This window comes from Delphinapterus leucas, chromosome 17 (assembly GCF_059928025.1).
Source record: "Delphinapterus leucas isolate spDelLeu-1000000601 "Yukka" chromosome 17, BTC_Dleu_Yukka2, whole genome shotgun sequence".
Classification (NCBI taxonomy): domain Eukaryota; kingdom Metazoa; phylum Chordata; class Mammalia; order Artiodactyla; family Monodontidae; genus Delphinapterus; species Delphinapterus leucas.
Genome location: NC_143145.1, coordinates 22,685,083 through 22,702,638, shown reverse-complemented (window position 1 = coordinate 22,702,638; position 17,556 = coordinate 22,685,083). Strand labels below are relative to the sequence as shown.

General features: G+C 35.8%; 1 protein-coding gene across 8 annotated transcripts in view; it reads right to left on the bottom strand.

Annotated features, from left to right (window-relative positions):
- Nucleotides 1-17,556, bottom strand: part of TRPS1 (transcriptional repressor GATA binding 1) — a 264,151-nt gene that overhangs the window by 222,674 nt on the left and 23,921 nt on the right. The window contains exon 1 of one of the 8 annotated variants that reach the window (XM_089898805.1): nucleotides 5,161-6,174. The exons of the other annotated variants lie outside the window; for them this stretch is intronic. The gene's annotated coding sequence lies outside the window, so the exon portion shown is untranslated. Of the gene's footprint in view, nucleotides 1-5,160; nucleotides 6,175-17,556 lie in introns of those variants that run through there. 8 annotated transcript variants of the gene reach the window in all.

Here is a 17,556-nt window from a genome sequence, read left to right as displayed (position 1 = left end):
TATCATAGTCTTCTCCTTAATATATGTTTCTTCCAGGCTTGTCTGTATCAACAGCCCAAGAGTGCTGAGTTATTAATTACACATTTCATGTAGCTTTTATTTAAAAAATTAAAAAGAAAGAAAAAAGAAAAGCAAATTGTTTCTTTTGATCAAAAGTCCCCCACAAAGAATTTAAAGAATTAAGCAAGTGATAGCAAAATAAAAGGAAGGTCGAATCTTGGGCTCATGGCAAACTAGATAGCTTCCATATGAACAACATATAAAGTTCAGTTTTTAAAGAACATATGTGTTTGCTCATTGGTTTAGGAAAAAAAAAAAAACTTGAATCCTGTCTACTCCATATATACAGATCAAAATCAGATTGCTTAAGTGAACTATAAAATGCAAGAGAACACTGTTTATCCAATTCACAAACCCAAGAATTGTTGAAGGAGTTTAAATGTTTTCTGTTTCTTCAGATTCCAGGGCAATACTTCAATGGTAGATCGCTTTTTCTGTAAACTGCTTCAAACTTCATAAATCCAGTGTCAGATCCTGTTCTTTGCTATCCATGTCTATTTAATTTGCTCTCTCTGAATTGATTATTCCTGAATCTTTAAAGGTATTTCTGGACATCTTAAATCCTGTTGAGATTTAAATGTCATCACCTTCAAACAACTCCCATCAAATAAATCTCTTATTAATTCACATCAAATTAATCCATAATGATCATTTCTATTAACATATGCTTCAGAGCACAAAGCCCATTAACAGTCATCTGGACACTAGAACTAACCCAGGCCTTTCTGAGATAAAATGCACACTATTTAGATATCCGATTTCAAAGAATTTTGATCCTGGCCCAAACACATTTTATTAGGCTTTTATTTCATCATGCTATGCTCTCTGTATTTTAAATATCTCATTTCAAATGTACTAGTCTAGGTAAAAGGAGATAGTCTGGTAAATAAGTAATAATGTCATATTTGCCAAAATGAGTATCCATGTATCCATATACATCTTAGAGAAAGAATTTCATTAAGTACTTACTCTTATAAAAAAATTACAAAAAAAATTTTGGGGGGTTGCCTTTAAGGACTTTATACTAGAAGTCTAAATGAAACTGTAGGATATATCTGAAAAAATGAAGCATCTGCCTACTTCACTAAATGGGATAACTAAAATAGAGCAAGTGTACATCATGGAAAATCAAAGAGAAAGGGCATTACTTTTCCCTTCATAACAGGTGAGAGGCAAATGTATTAAAGACTCTGATTTGAATAAAATTACAATTTCACTAAGCAAATTAAGAAATGTTACCATTCACTGCCCATACATAAGTCATTTTTCCTTTTGTATTCCTCTCCAAGAAAAAAAAAATAATTAAAATAATCTACAATGACAACGGTTGATTCAAACAGGCCAATCTGACTTTGCAAGTGTGCATGGGCCAGGCTCAACTTTATCCTTTCTTCTTTGTTAAACTGAGAATATTTCAACTGGTCCACGGGCAAAGAGCCAAACACAGCACTTAAATTAAAAAAGAATAGCTCATGGAAAAGTATACATGCAATTCTTTATCTTGATGGTTATGATGGGAATTGACATTTTATTTGTATGTAAATTAGATTTCTACTGATAACAAAAATAATGAGTGCTGTGCTCCATAGGAATGCCTTTGACTTTCTTCCCAGCATTTGCCCCAAAAAATCTTTGTATATTAAAGGTAATTTAATTTTAATATATTGATGGTGCTTTGTCTGTTTTCCAATCTGTTATTCAATTGTAAAGAAAATCTCAATTATTACCTCAATCCAGCTATGTAACTGGCTTACAGCTGTCTGTGTCCTCCCATAAGAAATCTGTGTCAATCACTGCCAATCCATTTGGTAAATTAACATACATGTACAATATGGTGAATCTAACAGATGCATTCCATGACAATTCAAAAAGAATGTTCACTGTCTTCAAAGCACTGTTTAAGTGTATTAGGCAAAGTTTTTGCTCATTTTTTTAAGAGTGCCAAACTAGACACAAGATTAAAACAATCGCCATGAAGGATATTGAGAGCTTATACTGGTTTTATATACACACACATACATTTTTTAAACACACGTATATCTATGTGTTAAATATAATATCTATCATAATATGATATTTAACAAATGTCATATATAATACATAACATAATGTATACATGTATATGTGTGTGTGTGTGTGTGTATATATATATATATATATGTATATAAAATAGCCAAAGTGATGGGGAACATAAATTTGTGCCACCATATTCAACAGTTTTTGCTTACAACTCTGGTAAGTAACTTGAAAACCACTAAGGTACCACTTGCTCATCCCTAAGGTACCAAAGGAAGCAGCTTAAAAGGTCTCATCCATCGGAGACCAATAGTCCAATGAGTACCTACCAGGTAAGGCACAAATATCACGAGGAATCAGCAAATGCATACAGGCAATGAAAGGAAATTAAGAGTAAGTTCAGAGTGTTGCTCTATATATAAGTTCCAAGAGGCCAGGGGTCTTTATTTAGTTTAGTTTAGTTTTTTTTTTTAGATTCTTTTTTTTTAACATCTTTATTGGAGTATAATTGCTTTACAATGGTGTGTTAGTTTCTGCTTTATAATAAAGTGAATCAGTTATACATATACATATGTTCCCATATCTCCTCCCACCCTCCCTATCCCACCCCTCTAGGTGGTCACAAAGCACCGAGCTGATCTCCGTGTGTAGTATGTATTTTTAAAAGTTCATTTAAGCTAACAAACAGTACAAAGATATCTTTCTCACTGTGTAATGAATACACGCTAATGACATGAAATTTGGTTTAGACACCCCCCTAGTTATTGCTAAATGCCTAATGTAAGCAACTTAGCATCATTTTCCCTTCTGATAAAAGCAAAAAAACAAATTATACACACACAGGTTGGAATCATTTTTCTCTTTTGTTAAGTACACTGAAATTTTTCAAACAAAACTGGTCCTGTTTTAAATGGGAAATATTTTAAAACTGGAAAGCAACTTCTGATAGTGGAATAGGTTAAACCACTTTTTCCTGACTCCGAGGATGAGAAAAGTTTTACGTATGAAGGAAAAATAAAGTACACACAGAATTCCTTCGTAATTTGGGTAGGTAACAGGCTTGGAAATCTTCAGCTGTAGGAACCTTTTTTGAATAAACCATTATTTCTGGACCCTGCCTATGCTCACCCCAAATTTAGCTAGGCTCTATCTGGAATTTTACTATGGTAACTAGTTAAGCACAGATGACAAGAAATTCAAGAATTTTCTCTACGTTCTTTCCATGATATTAGCCTCAAAAAGAGAAATGTAAGGAGGTTCCTTGGTCAAAATAAGTTTAATGGAAACTGTCTAATACTTTATACCCCTTCTTCATAGATCCACAATGTACATTAGCGATTACAGCTCTGAAAAGTCCTGGGGGTTATACAGTAGGGAGTCTGCTCAATTTGGATTGGAATTTCCCAATCTCATTTGGCTTTAAGTCACATTCTACCACTTACCAACAAAGCTAATGCTCTGCTGAGCACAGCTGGAGATGCTGCTCTTCTTGCCTTATGCATATGTAATATTTTAAAATGTTAAATAAAAGCATAGGTAATGTTTTTAAACAAAATAAGTGTTCTATCATTAATTTAGCAAGAAAACTAGGATGCTCTGATATGAAGTTGACAATTTTGAAGGGTTTTGTTTTGGTTTTTTTCCAGCATGGTTATCAACTCTAAAAGATCAGGATCTATTATCATGAAAGATTTAGATTCAGTATTTTAAAAGAATGTGTAATGGCAGGGGGTGAGTCATGCTAGAACATCAGGGGAAAAAAAGGCAGGAGATAAACATCAATGCACACTATGATCTCCAATGTCCAAATCATATATGCATAAGCATGTATGGATATAAGCCCAGTGTTATCTCTGAGCTAAACAGTTTACACAGATATCATTGCATTAAAAAGTCCTATTTTTTCAGTTATTCTTTCTAATGCTGTCCACTATAGTTAATCAATTTAAAGCACTACCACCTTGTGTAATAAATTTGTCTCAGTCTTTTATAATAACTTTAAATGTATCTGATTAAACTTAGGAACAGAAATATGGCAGGGAGTTTAAGGAACTACCGTGTGTGGAAAGCAGTCAGAGACTGAACCAGGACTGCACCGAGGGAACTTACAGCATCAGTAGTTCTCAACTGCTTGAAGATACTGGAGGGGCTTCCCTGGTGGCGCAGTGGTTGAGAGTCCGCCTGCCGATGCAGGGGACACGGGTTCGTGCCCCGGTCTGGGAAGATCCCACATGCCGCGGAGCGGCTAGGCCCACGAGCCATGGCCGCTGAGCCTGCGCGACCGGAGCCTGTGCTCCACATTGGGAGAGGCCACAGCAATGAGAGGCCCGCGTACCGCAAAAAAAAAAAAAAAAAAAGAGATACTGGAGAGAATACGTCTAGCCCACACGCTCCTCTCTGGTTATTAATAAATCCCATTCCCCCAAACTCAGCCTCTGCTTCCAGATTCATCTGTACCCATAATAAAGAATAGAACACCAGTGTCTGGACCACAGTCAGGAAACATGTGTCTTAGGACTGAGTCTGTGACTTCATCCTTTCTAGTATAGCTTAATAGAGTCTAGTTCGTGTTTCTGGGTGATGCAGAAGAGCAACGATATATATAGAGAGGGCGGCCTCCCTACCTCACCCTTCTCAGCTCTTGCTTCATGGGCTCTTGGATTTTGTTTTATGGCTATTGCTTTCCCCCTACCCCCAAAGATGAAAACAAAAGATTAAAAATAAATTTAAAAATAGAAATAGGCTGGGTAGATGCCAAAGTAAATGTGAAACAGGGAATTTATTTGAAGTTAATTTTAAATGCAGAGTCAGACATAGTGGTGAGGTCACGGTAAGGGCCAAGTCTGAGAGGATGACCACATATTCAGGTTACTCGTGGACGCCACAGCACCTCCTTTACCATTCACCAAGCAAGAAAGAACGGCGGTATGATGCATATAAGTGGGGCTCTAGAATCAGTGAGGGCAGAAATTAGCTCACTCATTAAATATTTTGTATAGCTAATCTACTCAATCTTCACATTTAAGTTCAATACAAACTTAAGAATCTATCGAAACACACGCACACAGACATACCCACACACACCTTTAGAAAAGACTTTCACCACCTGCACCCCAATTAGTAATTTCTTTTCTCCGTCAATCTTGTTGTGGACACCTGTCACAACAGAGTAAAGGAAAAAAATATATATTTATATAATTCCAGATTCAGGTGTTTTACAAATAATTCCTTCAAAATCTTACTGAATTTTGAAAGAAGTCAAAATTCAGAACTAGATTTTATAGGTTCACAATCGTGAATGTTAATGTATATCATAACCTAAATTTTTAGTGAATATCAAAAATTTCCTATGTTATTGTTACCGTGAGCCAGACACTATGCCAAGAATGTATTATCTCATTTGATTTTCATTTTTAACAACAACTCTTTAAGTAAGATAATATTATTATCCACATTTTACAGATGAAGCAACTAAGATTTAGAAAAGTTAGATCAACTTGCCGAGGTCACAGACCTAGCACATGGAAGAGTTAGGTCTGAAGGAGTCTAGGGCCAAGATTGGTTTACCACTGCATTTCTCCCAAACTCCCTAATGTTTTTATGAACTACAGTTAAGCAATGCATTCATAGATATAAAAGTGATAGCACTTTAAGAAACTTACAAGAGAATAAAACCTACCAGACACCATTTTACAAAGATTACCATCAAATGTACTTGATGTACTTGCTTGGCTCTATATTTGTGTCAAGCAAATATACAATCTTCCCAATATTCTCATGGACTACTGGGTTATCCTAATGTTTGAATTTTCCTCCTAACACCTAGCACATCACTAAGGTTATGAAATTATTCAAGTCCCTAAATGGATTCACTTCTACAAAGTCTTTACAATTCCCCTGAGCAAAAGTTGAGTCTTTTCTACTATCATCTGTGGCGATGTATGCACACCTCCTTTTTAAGTGCTTGCCACGCACAATGTAATTATGAGTTTATGCTTTAGGCTACCTCCCTAGACTGTGAAGTCCTCCAGATCAGAAAATACCATTATTAATATTATTAATGTCAATTCAAAGTAGTAATATATATCCATTCATGTATGTGACTACTTAATAAAAATTGATAAAAAATGAATTTATATATTTAAATATTTATATGTTATCAACGATTCTCAGAGGCTACAACACACTTCATCCTTAACAGTGACACACTATGATAATGATTATTAGAGGGAAACATAGTAGCATAATGGGGCTAGGGACATACAAGTTTTTTAAAAGTTCAATGATACTAACATGGTCCTCCCCACTGAGACAAGCCTACTACCCAGAGTAGACACTCACAAAAGTTCTTATTGGATAGATGGATGTTAGCACACTTAGAAATCTTCGCTTAGTGTTTATCTTTTCGAGGAAGGCCTGAACCTCTGGACATTAGATAGTCTCGCAAAAATAAAAACTAGAATATTGCTACAGTTGTCTCATTAACGTAATTAATAGCAAATCAAATCAAGACATACAGCGACTCAAAGTATTAATTTTGACATTATTTAAGCTGAACAAAAATCAAATATCATAGTTCTGGATCCACAGTCATAGAGCAATAAATGCATAAGTTGTGAGAAATAAGAATTATTAAATTTGTTTTTTGAAACTGTGAATCACACAACTATGTTGGTTTGATTTGGGTCCTATATATGTCTATATAAATTTACATACTGAAAATATTTGTGAACTGAATTACATAAAGGAAGGTTCATTAAAAATTAAGCACACTTTATATAGTAATAATTCTATAATAATGTTACTATAGTCAGTAAAATGAATTTTACAAGTTCATACATCTGCATGATTATTTCTATTCTATATATGAATATCATATGGTGTTTAATGTATTTACAATATATATTAATATTTACTATAACTACATGCATTTATATATATAAATTTTATTTACAAGTTTTTCACCATGTAACCTCTAACATTCCAAAATTCAAAATATTCTGTACTAATAGCATAATATATAAAAATAAATAAATGTCTGTCTTTTAAAGGAACAGACTGGAACATAAAAGAATACAGAAAAGTCTAAAACGTCTGGATCAGACTCCTAGCAACTTAAAGCATCTGGACTGACATAAAGCCAGAAGTTCAATTTAAAAATGTGTGCATGCACACAACTGCACGCACGTGCATGCACGCACACACACACACATTCACAAGAATGCTCACAACATCATTATTTGAACTGTCAAAACTGGAAACAACTCAAGTGTTCATCAACAGAACAGGTTTAAAAGTTGCAACATACAATGGAATGTGTGGTCATACAATAGAATATTATGCTGCAATAAAAATAAATAAATTACACACTACAACATGGATGAATTTCACAAACGGGATGCTGACTGAGAAGTCAGACATAAAAGAATGCATACTTTTAATGCATTACGAATGCTGTGCTTCAACGCACGCAAAGCCTCAAAACAAGCAAAACCAATCTAAAGTGTGAGCAGTCAGGAGAGTGATTAACTCCTGTGGGAAGGAAAGGAACAGAAGAGGAGGGGGCACAACAACTGGGCTTGGAGGGCACTAGCGATGTCTCTGTTGACATGAGAGATAGTTACACAAGCGTATTTATTTTGTAATAACTCACTGAAGTACAGACTTATGATTTATGCATTTTTCAGATAAAAAGTTAAAGTGTGTGTGTGGTTTTTCAGTGAAATAGCAATTGCTCTGCAGGGACCACGGAGTACATAATATATTGAGAGGAATCCTGTCAGCTGATATTTTTTATGGGCAAATCAAGCCAACCAATGGAGTGGAATGTCGTCATTGACCATTCAAGCCAAGTTGCAGGGCACAAAGAGCCCAGATGTGCCAAGTAGGCAACAAGGTAGTAGAAGAAAGAACAAAAGAGAAATGAAGTGAGAAGAACCTAAAGAGTTCTGGGCAAAAGAGATTTGAACGGGTGAAAGGTTTAAAAAGAGGTCAGAGGTAAAAACAGGAGCAAAAAGCAACAGACACCCTAAGAAAGGAAAAGATAATATCGAAGGAAACAGGAGAGCGATCTTGGTCTTGGACTCTGATCGTAGTGGAGGGGTGTCAGAAAGGTGCAAAGACACATATCTGTAGTTGTTAAGTGTATCATTAGGACACACGACACACGTAAGACCACAGAGACAGGCTAAGGAAAGGTGGAAGAGAACACATATTTGTTGAGTATCTATTATGTACCAGCCATTTGCTTCTTGGCTCACATAATTTTCTCATTTAGTCCTCACTGAAAGCTGCGAGGAATCTATTCGCCCTATTTTAACAAACAGGAAAACTGGAATTGAAAAGGGGTTAAAGTAACCTGCTTACCTGAGAAGACTGGATTGGAATAAATGAAAAACAGCCAATCAAACAACACTGTGGCTTTTTCAGAGAATCCACACATTGAAATCCTGAGTATTTTTATAAGGCTGAATAAATGCCCTGTTTAAATGAAGTGTAGCAGATTCTACCTTGATCTAAGGTAGTTGCTCTCAGTCTACGTAATAAGGTATTCCATCTCACACATCGAACAATGATAGGTGTTTCTCACCTTGTACAAAAAAGATAAGTTAATAGGTAAAATTCTATCAGTTTTAAACTTTCCACCTGGTTAATATTTTCTTAAGACTTTGGCTTCTATTATCACGTGGCTTCCAAAAAGGAATGAACAAGCAGCATACAAACGTTAACAGAGAAACTCGAATGCAGCATTTCTTAAATGTATTTCCTGGGACGTTTAGTATTTGTTTTGTAGGTACAAGCAGACATATAATACAATCACATTTTATCCTACGGAAATCGCTCCAGGTTTGTGTGTGATATGATAATTTAAGACTATTTCAGGGGGGTTCTCAAAGAGAACCATAAAGTCCGAGAATACAGTCATCTAAATGAGCTTAAGAACCTTTGGTTGAAGCAGAACAAGAACTGGTTGGCTGGCCCCGCTTTGTACGCTTCCTGTACGTCAAAGCATTAATGCTCTATATATTTACCTGTTGACTCCAGGAAACAAGTTGAGGTATGGATGGGAAAAGCTGTTTGAGAAAGGAGCAACACAATGCCTAGAAAACAGTGTCACTATGTTGTATTATTTAAAATTAACTGCTTCCATGATTCTTTTGAACTTTTTGTGACCTGACATTTCACAATGACAGTTTTACCTAGTTATTTCAAAATCAAGGTTACTGCAGAGTTCACCTGAACAAACAATACTGGGATCTGGTAATATTATTATTATCTCATACCTGCAAATGATGCCTTGGTTATTTAGGCTACAAATCAGGGTTCTATTCAGAAAATAAAATGCTGTTATCAAAATGACTTCATGAAAAAGTTAACATATCATGAGATTGACATACAGTCCTTTTAACCTTATTATAACATTAAGAATGCCCTGTTTTAAGGTTAAAATAGAACAAATTACATTACAAGTGAGACATGACAGAAATCTCTAAGAAAATTGTAGCCTACTAAGTGTATACCATATTCTGGAGGGAAAAAAAAAACAGGTTGTAGGTCCCCAAATATCCTGCCCTGGTTTATGAAAATAAACATGGAATTCTCCTTCACAAAGTATCATCAATATGGTCCAAATGAGCTAAAAGAGGAGGTGGACTCCGGCAGGTAAGGACCACAGTTCAGAGTATGAATGGCGGAAAAAATACAGGAAATACTTTGGACAGTGCTAACAAGTTACAAGATAGCACTACTCAAGAATATTTTTTGATGACCCAGAATATTGCTTGAAAGAGAACCACTTTAGTCTGGTTCAGTAACTTATACTTAGAATAATGTCTCATAATTTATCCCCTTGTGCATCCTTCACCTCACTCTCATGAAAAAATTGCAAATGATTACCCAAACAAGCGACTACTAGAATGTTTTTCCCAGCAACCCAGGTCATGTGTATCTGCAGGCATCAGTACCCGTTTAGCACTAAATCTTATTTTTTTGTGCAACTATGACAAAAATGACCATATGCTATGATTACTGATACCTATATTCAAGAATAAATTAACATCACATTTATTCATTCAACCTGTGTTTTTGCGGGCATAGAGTTAGGTGCTAAGAAGCAGCTGGGAAGGAGGCAAGCAGGGAGGCTGCCCTCCGTGAGCTTCCAGTCTAGCCAGAGAAAAGAAAACCAGGACAGAGAGGTGCCTGATCCAGATCTGGTATAACAAGAGAGGGTCCTGGGGGGGAAAATGAGTGCAAACTGAAAGAGCAGAAGCTGGCCAGCCGAGAGCAGAGAACTAAGGGAGTCAGGCAGGAGAAAGAGCAAGTGGAAAAGGCCATTCTCCCTCAAGAGAGAATGTGGCTTCTTAATGGAACTGAAGGAGGTTCTGAGGGGTTAGCCATTTCAGTGGTGTTTGGTTAAAATTTTCAATTCTGTGAAATAAAGGATTAAAGCATAAATCCTGTGGGAAATTCCTATTTTTCTGAAAAGAGTACACAATTCATTTATCATCCATGTTCACAAAACTTTAGATAAACTCTTCATTCAAAGTATTTACTACTGGGATATGGATAAATCTTCTCTATAATTATGTTATGGAAAAAGCATTACTGAGATAAAAATAATTTAATATTAAAAATACTGTCTCTGACTTCAATGCAATTTTTTTACCATATGATAAGATAGCGCCACTACTCCTACAGTTTCTTATCATAAGCAATTAAGTATAATCCTGGAAATAGGACTATTATATTCTGAATGAATTTATGTTCATTTATATGTTAATATATTAATGGTTATGTGCATATGTATAATCTATTGAAAACTGATCTCTTCCCAAAAGCTTGATATTTAGTTCACATTTAATTCTCAATAAAGTTCCTGTTTACTCTGCCATGAATGCAGAATATTAATAGTTTAAAAAACGATTCTGGTTCATCAGTCTGGAAAATAAGGTACCACAGCAATGTTGAATATCATATATACATTCTGCTTATGGGCAAAGGGATTTCATACTAAAATTTCTAATCAATTAATTCACTCATACAGTCTAAATTTATTGAGCACATAGTATATTTTAAACAATGTTGCTGATTACCAAAAAGAGAAGAAATTTTAAGAGAAAATTATTGCTTTCTAAGAAACGAGCTCCCTCTGTCAAAGAAAGAAAGTTCACAGTAAGCATCTCAGTAACAATACAGGATGAGACAGGGTTACGCACCAAAATCAGCAGTGCAAACAATAAATTCCTTTGGAGGCAAACAGTTAGGTCCTAAATGTCTGCTATTATTTTTATGAGTATTATTATTATTTCCACTATTTATTTCACTCATAATAAAAGAATGTAATGTGGTCAAGAGCAGTGGAAACATTTAAGGGAGATGAGAGTGAAGATGATCCTGAGGAAGAAATAAGAAATGCACAGCTCTGGGGAAGAGAAAACAGCACTGCAGAAAATACAGGATGTAAGGGAAACAAAGGGTTACTCTCCAATACAAACGTGCCAAGGGAAGAGTCTGAATTACTAAAATATGTGGTTGCAAAGTTAGTAAGACAGAATCTTGCATCCTAGTTGATGAGGCTGGAGCACTTGTAGAAAACAGGAACCCACTTCAAGTTTCCAAGTAGAAGAGATTAGGAAAACTGAACTAGACCTTGTGTGAAGCATTCATTGAAGAAAAGTGAAAAATGAAGAATGTTATGTATTTCAAAGACAATCAACCATGCTTCAACTCTGATCATAAAAGAAGGGTGAATTTTTAAAAAAACATCAGAGACTTCTTACCAGTTCAGATAAGAGGATGGGGTTACTGACATACCTTTGCAAGACATTAATGATATGGATTATTTAAGCATTTATGTGTCACTATATCTTTCTATAGTTCAAATTGGGAGTTATTAATATTTTATGTATCTGCTTCCAACTTTAAATCCTTGCCTGGACGGTGTTTTCCTTTGGTCATTCATATTGATAGTCTCATGACCAACTACAGTACCCATAAGTGAGTAGGTGCTACTTAGTAAATATTTGTTGAGTGGACTTACTGAAGTTACTGAAATTTAGTGAATAAGCTTCTGAAGCTTACTGAAAAGACAAAAATAGTTAATCAGCTAACTAACCTAGCTACTTGACACCCGTTTGTTTCTGAACTGCCTGCCCATATTTAGTGTTTTATTTTAGCCCTGTTTCTCCTGACTCCATTCTAACTCTTCAGTTCTTAGACTTGCGGCCTTTTATGAAGTTTTCCAAAGTAACTTAAGAACAAGCCTTCCAAAATGATCTCCAGATCTTCAGAGTCCCACTGGGAACTCACTCAGAACGTGGTCAGAAACTCCGTAACGATCCAACTAGTACATTCGGATCCATGGAATTCAGTAGTTAAAATAATGGCCAGGAAGACCCCAACACAACACACCTTGAAATAAAGATTTCAAGCCAGATCTACACAGAGGAAGAGTTGGCAGACCTCAGGTTTAAGTACTAGAGATCCATCTAAAATTTTGTTTCACAGCACTACTTCCTGGTCACCACTCAAGTGTCCCATTCTTCTATATCCAGATGGAATTTGTTTTTAAAGTAGGAACACTCCAAAATCAGGTCACTTTTAGGCAGAGATCAGCCCTCTTTGTGCCCACTCAAAACAATTCCTCTAAGACTGTAGCAGAAAACCTGAAGAGTGAGCACAGGGCATGAAACAAGGTGACCTGACAATCTGTATTAAGGCCAGGAAGGTACCCTTAGGCACAAGCCACACTGCATTTTTAGCCAGAAAATTTCAGGTTACAGGTTTGAAGTAATAGAGCTTGCAAAAAGTTGTGGGCAGAGATCTCCTTGTACTTCCAAAAACAACCCCTGGCAAAACTGTTTCTTTTTCGAGGTTGAATAGGATAAATAGAGAACTGCACACGCTTAAACACACACAGTTACACACACACACTCAAAGGATTACAGAAGCATATAAACCACAATCAAGAGTGGTTCTAGCCAGGTTTTATCCTCTTTGAGTTTACCTGTATTGTCTTTATTCCTGTAAAACATGTGTAACGTGTCTATTCTACAAAGTTAGTTTTTAAAGGAAATGAGAAGCAGATACAAATTAAATGCATAAGACAAGAGACTGTAAAAGGCAATGTGGTATAACTGTTGGTCTTCATTCTACTCTTCCCTGCTAGACTCCAGGCTCCTAGCGTGGACAGCACACAGGGTAGGCGCTATACATACTCTGAATGAAAACTGACATCAAGATGCCAGTATCTATTGGGAGGCAAGATGTACTTCTTGAACAGGTAAATTCACAGTCATTATATGATTTTTTTAAAAAGCAGTCAACCAAACATTTTGGGGTAGAAAAAGAAAAAAAAGCAAATTTGACTATATTTCTCTTGTTTTCGCTTTTTTCAAAAGTCACTGAATTTTTTGCTTTAAGTCAGCATCTCTCTTAAACAGTTTGTGTACTAGAAGTACAGGGTAAATCAAAGAGTGTCAGCAGAATGTCTGTCGCCTATGTCACTTCATGAGGTAATCAGTGTAAGCATTGTCTCTTTTAACAAATTAGAAGCCCTTAACTTCTTAAAGCAGTTAATACCCAGTAGTAGCAGAATGTATATTTATAGAGTCAGAACGCCTTAATTACAGTCTGTTACCAGGGAACGTCTTAAGCAATAAGAAGATTGTAAAACATTATTTAAATATAATCATATTTGCATCTCATTTAATTATCAAGTTTATAATTGTTTTCAAAGAAAAAAACATCCTTTATAAAAGGCATTTTGTTAAAATCCTTCATGATAGATTGTTAATTTTACGTACCTCCCTCTCCTAATATCCAGTGATATATGGTAATTGGAAAAAGAGAAACAGTTTCATGACTAAGATGATAAAACAATGTTGTCTGATTTTGAAAAAGGTTACCTTTTTCCTTGACAGAAAATATGCACTTTTTTCTAAATCACTGAAGGAAATAAGACCCTCTACCCCATTCCCCAGCTCCTCTCTATCCCTGCCTTTAAGAATCTTTGCAACAGCAGAACAATGAGTGAGTTCTAAGCTCTAAAGGGACACAGTCAAGCTTACAACTCAAAATTAAACCCACCCATTTGCTAGAGCTCATAGCTCTACAGAAATCACAGTGCCAATATGAAAATACAAGAGACCAAGTCTCTGGAAAAGGCCTTGGAAATGAAGTGTTGATAACAAATCAAATCAAAGACTGTCCGCAGTACGTGTTCCAAAGGGTTTGAAAGCAATACAACTTTACTTCACTGTCCTGACTTCTAAGATGTCCATCAATGTGGAGGAATATAGTCTATTTCCAAATGGGTTGTAGCTCTCAGGAAGAGATAAACTGATGTACTGAAAACCAAGTCTTGGATACTTAAGGTTCAAAGGGTAACGCTCTCATCTATACTCAGTCTCCCTTACATGGGAGGCAAGCCTCTGAGGTTCAGAGTCTGACAATGAGAGTTACGTATCCAGGTACTTAGGATAAGGCAGTCCTGAGCAATCTGTTTAACTAAACTCAGCATTACTGCCTAAATTGGGGGATGGGGTGCAGTGGGGAACAGTCTGGATTCATTTGCAGCAATTTTGCTGTAGAACTTAAATATTTTTGAAGAAATATGGTAACGTGATTATCCTTCTGGAACTAGATCCGCTGACACTGTCACATTAACTCACAGCTTGTTAAATACTGTGCAATCTTTCTATAACATTCTTTGTTTGAGACTAGAATCAGCATATGGGAATTGCTCTTTTCCTGTTAAACTGAAGTCATTACTAACTACTCATCTGTGACATGTATGCTTTCTTGTAACCAGGGATTTTAGCGTCACAAAATTTAGAAACTGCCACACTGTTGCTTGGCATCGCTTTCAAATGTGACATCATTTAAATTTTGGAAAACTCCGTTTTAGTAAAAACACAAGTGGGTGCCAGGTTAAAGATGGCCCAAAAGCGGCAGCAGGGTCCCTAACAGGGACCAACTATGGTTCATTCTTTCAATCTTTACCTTCACATGCCTTTCATTAGAATCACATGGAATTACGATGAGCTCAACAAAAGCATTTCAAAATGGGTTATCAGATTACCAGAATACAGAATGGCTTCCAGTTACTGAAGATCTGTATAGGAAAAAAACTGACGTGGAGAGGAAAAAGTCCCGTTTTCAGTTTCCTTAATTTCCAAAGCCTAAGGAATATGAGTATTTTTAAATAGACACATTAACAAACACTATATATGTGCATAATAATCAAAATACAATATAAAATACAAACACAAATATAGATATGAAACTACTGAGTCATGTAGCACAGGACGCAAAATAAATAGGGAACTGTGTCAAAATGATAAAGAAGTTTGCAGAGACTCAGTATCATTCAGACCCTCTGAGAGTCCCATTTGGGAAATTCCTGAATGATTTCTAAAACTTCCTCCATTATCTGAAAACTTGCATAGCAAAAAGAGAAATTCAAGTCACCTCATCAATACAAGCCCCTAGTCAGAACTTATGAATTTTTGATTCCAAATATAATTTTTGACAGCAGCACTTGTCAACAAAAATTTAAGATTAGTGCTCTTAGTAGGGATCTCTTTTCTATCAAATAAAAACAATTCTAATGGTTCATTGTAATTTCCCCTAGAAAATATAAGTGGCATCTTATGTGTCACTGTTAAGAAAATGCTTTGGGCTTCTAACCTTAAAAGAAAAAAAACCTTTATTAATTTTAATCATTTTGTTATTTTTGATAGACATATTTTGTAAATAAATATCTTTACCGCTGATGTTAAAAGCATGTCTGCTTCTTGGGAAAAAAAAAAAGAAAACACACACACACACACACACACACACACACTTAGCTTGAAAACTTAGGACATTTGGTTGCAAATGATGCCTCAGAATCACTGTACCATGGAATACAACCTACAGTGGCTATGAAATCATGTGACTATTTATTATTCTCCTGCGGAGAAACTGGGTGACCTCAGTAGTAAAAAATCATTTTTATTCACAAAGTGTATATGATCATGTAGCACATATCCCATATATGGAAAAAAAATGATAAATTCTAAAATGTCCAGAGAGAATCACAAAATATTATCTGTGAGAAACTACTCCTCAGGAAAGGGTCTGATGCATTCTGAACAAGTTACCACAACCTACTTACAAATAAGACAGTGATTAATTCTGAAGGGGAATTCTGTAAGAATACAAAAAGTTAGGTATGAGACAAAATCTCTGGCTTTCAAAAAGTCATGTATTAACGCATGGAAAGGATGCTCAACATCACTAATTAGAGAAATGCAAATCAAAACTACTATGAGGTATCACCTCACACCGGTCAGAATGGCCATCATCAAAAAATCTACAAACAATAAAGGCTGCAGAGGGTGTGGGAACCCTGTTGCACTGGTGGTGGGAATGTAAATTGATACACTATGGAGAAGAGTATGGAGGTTCCTTAAAAACTAAAAACAGAATTACCATATGACCCAGCAATCCCACTACTGGGCATATACCCTGAGAAAACCATAATTCAAAAAGAGTCATGTACCACAATGTTCATTGCAGCCCTATTTACAATAGCCAGGATATGGAAGCAACCTAAGTGTCCATCAACAGATGAATGGATAAAGAAGATGTGGCACTGTATATATACAATGGAATATTACTCAGCCATAAAAATAAATGAAATTGAGTTATTTGTAGTGAGGTGGATGGACCTAGAGTCTGTCATACAGAGTGAAGTAAGTCAGAAAGAGAAAAACAAATACCGTATGCTAACACATATATATGGAATCTAAAAAAAAAAAAGAAATGTTTCTGAAGAACCTAAGGGCAGGACAGGAATAAAGATGCAGACGTATAGAATGGACTTGAGGATATGGGGAGCGGGAAGGGTAAGCTGGGACGAAGTGAGGGAGTGGCATGGACATATATACACTACCAAATGTAAAACAGACAGCTAGTGGGAAGCAGCTGCATAGCACAGGGAGATCAGCTCGGTGCTTTGTGACCACCTAGAGGGGTGGGATAGGGAGGGTGGGAGGGAGGGAGATGCAAGAGGGAAGAGATATGGGAACATATGTATATGTACAACTGATTCACTTTGTTATAAAGAAGAAACTAACACACCATTGTAAAGCAATTATACTCCAATAAAGATGTTATAAAAAAAAAGTCATGTATGAAACTTAAGTATCAGTACAAATGCAATTTAAAATAAAAATGATGGCATAGGTCATTAATGACCCAAAGAATAAGGCGCAGATGGACAATGTGAAAAAATAACCCAAAACATTTCTTTCAAGAACTTTTACAATTCAGAGTGGCCTCAAACACCAAAGTTTATACAACAGAAATCCAAACAGAAGAACTGATGAACTGAGGCATATATTTTTCCAAGGGAACAGTGCCGGTAGTCTGTTGGAATAAGTTGATGCCACACTTCCCTATAATACCTGACAGCTAGAATTCCGCTCGGTATCT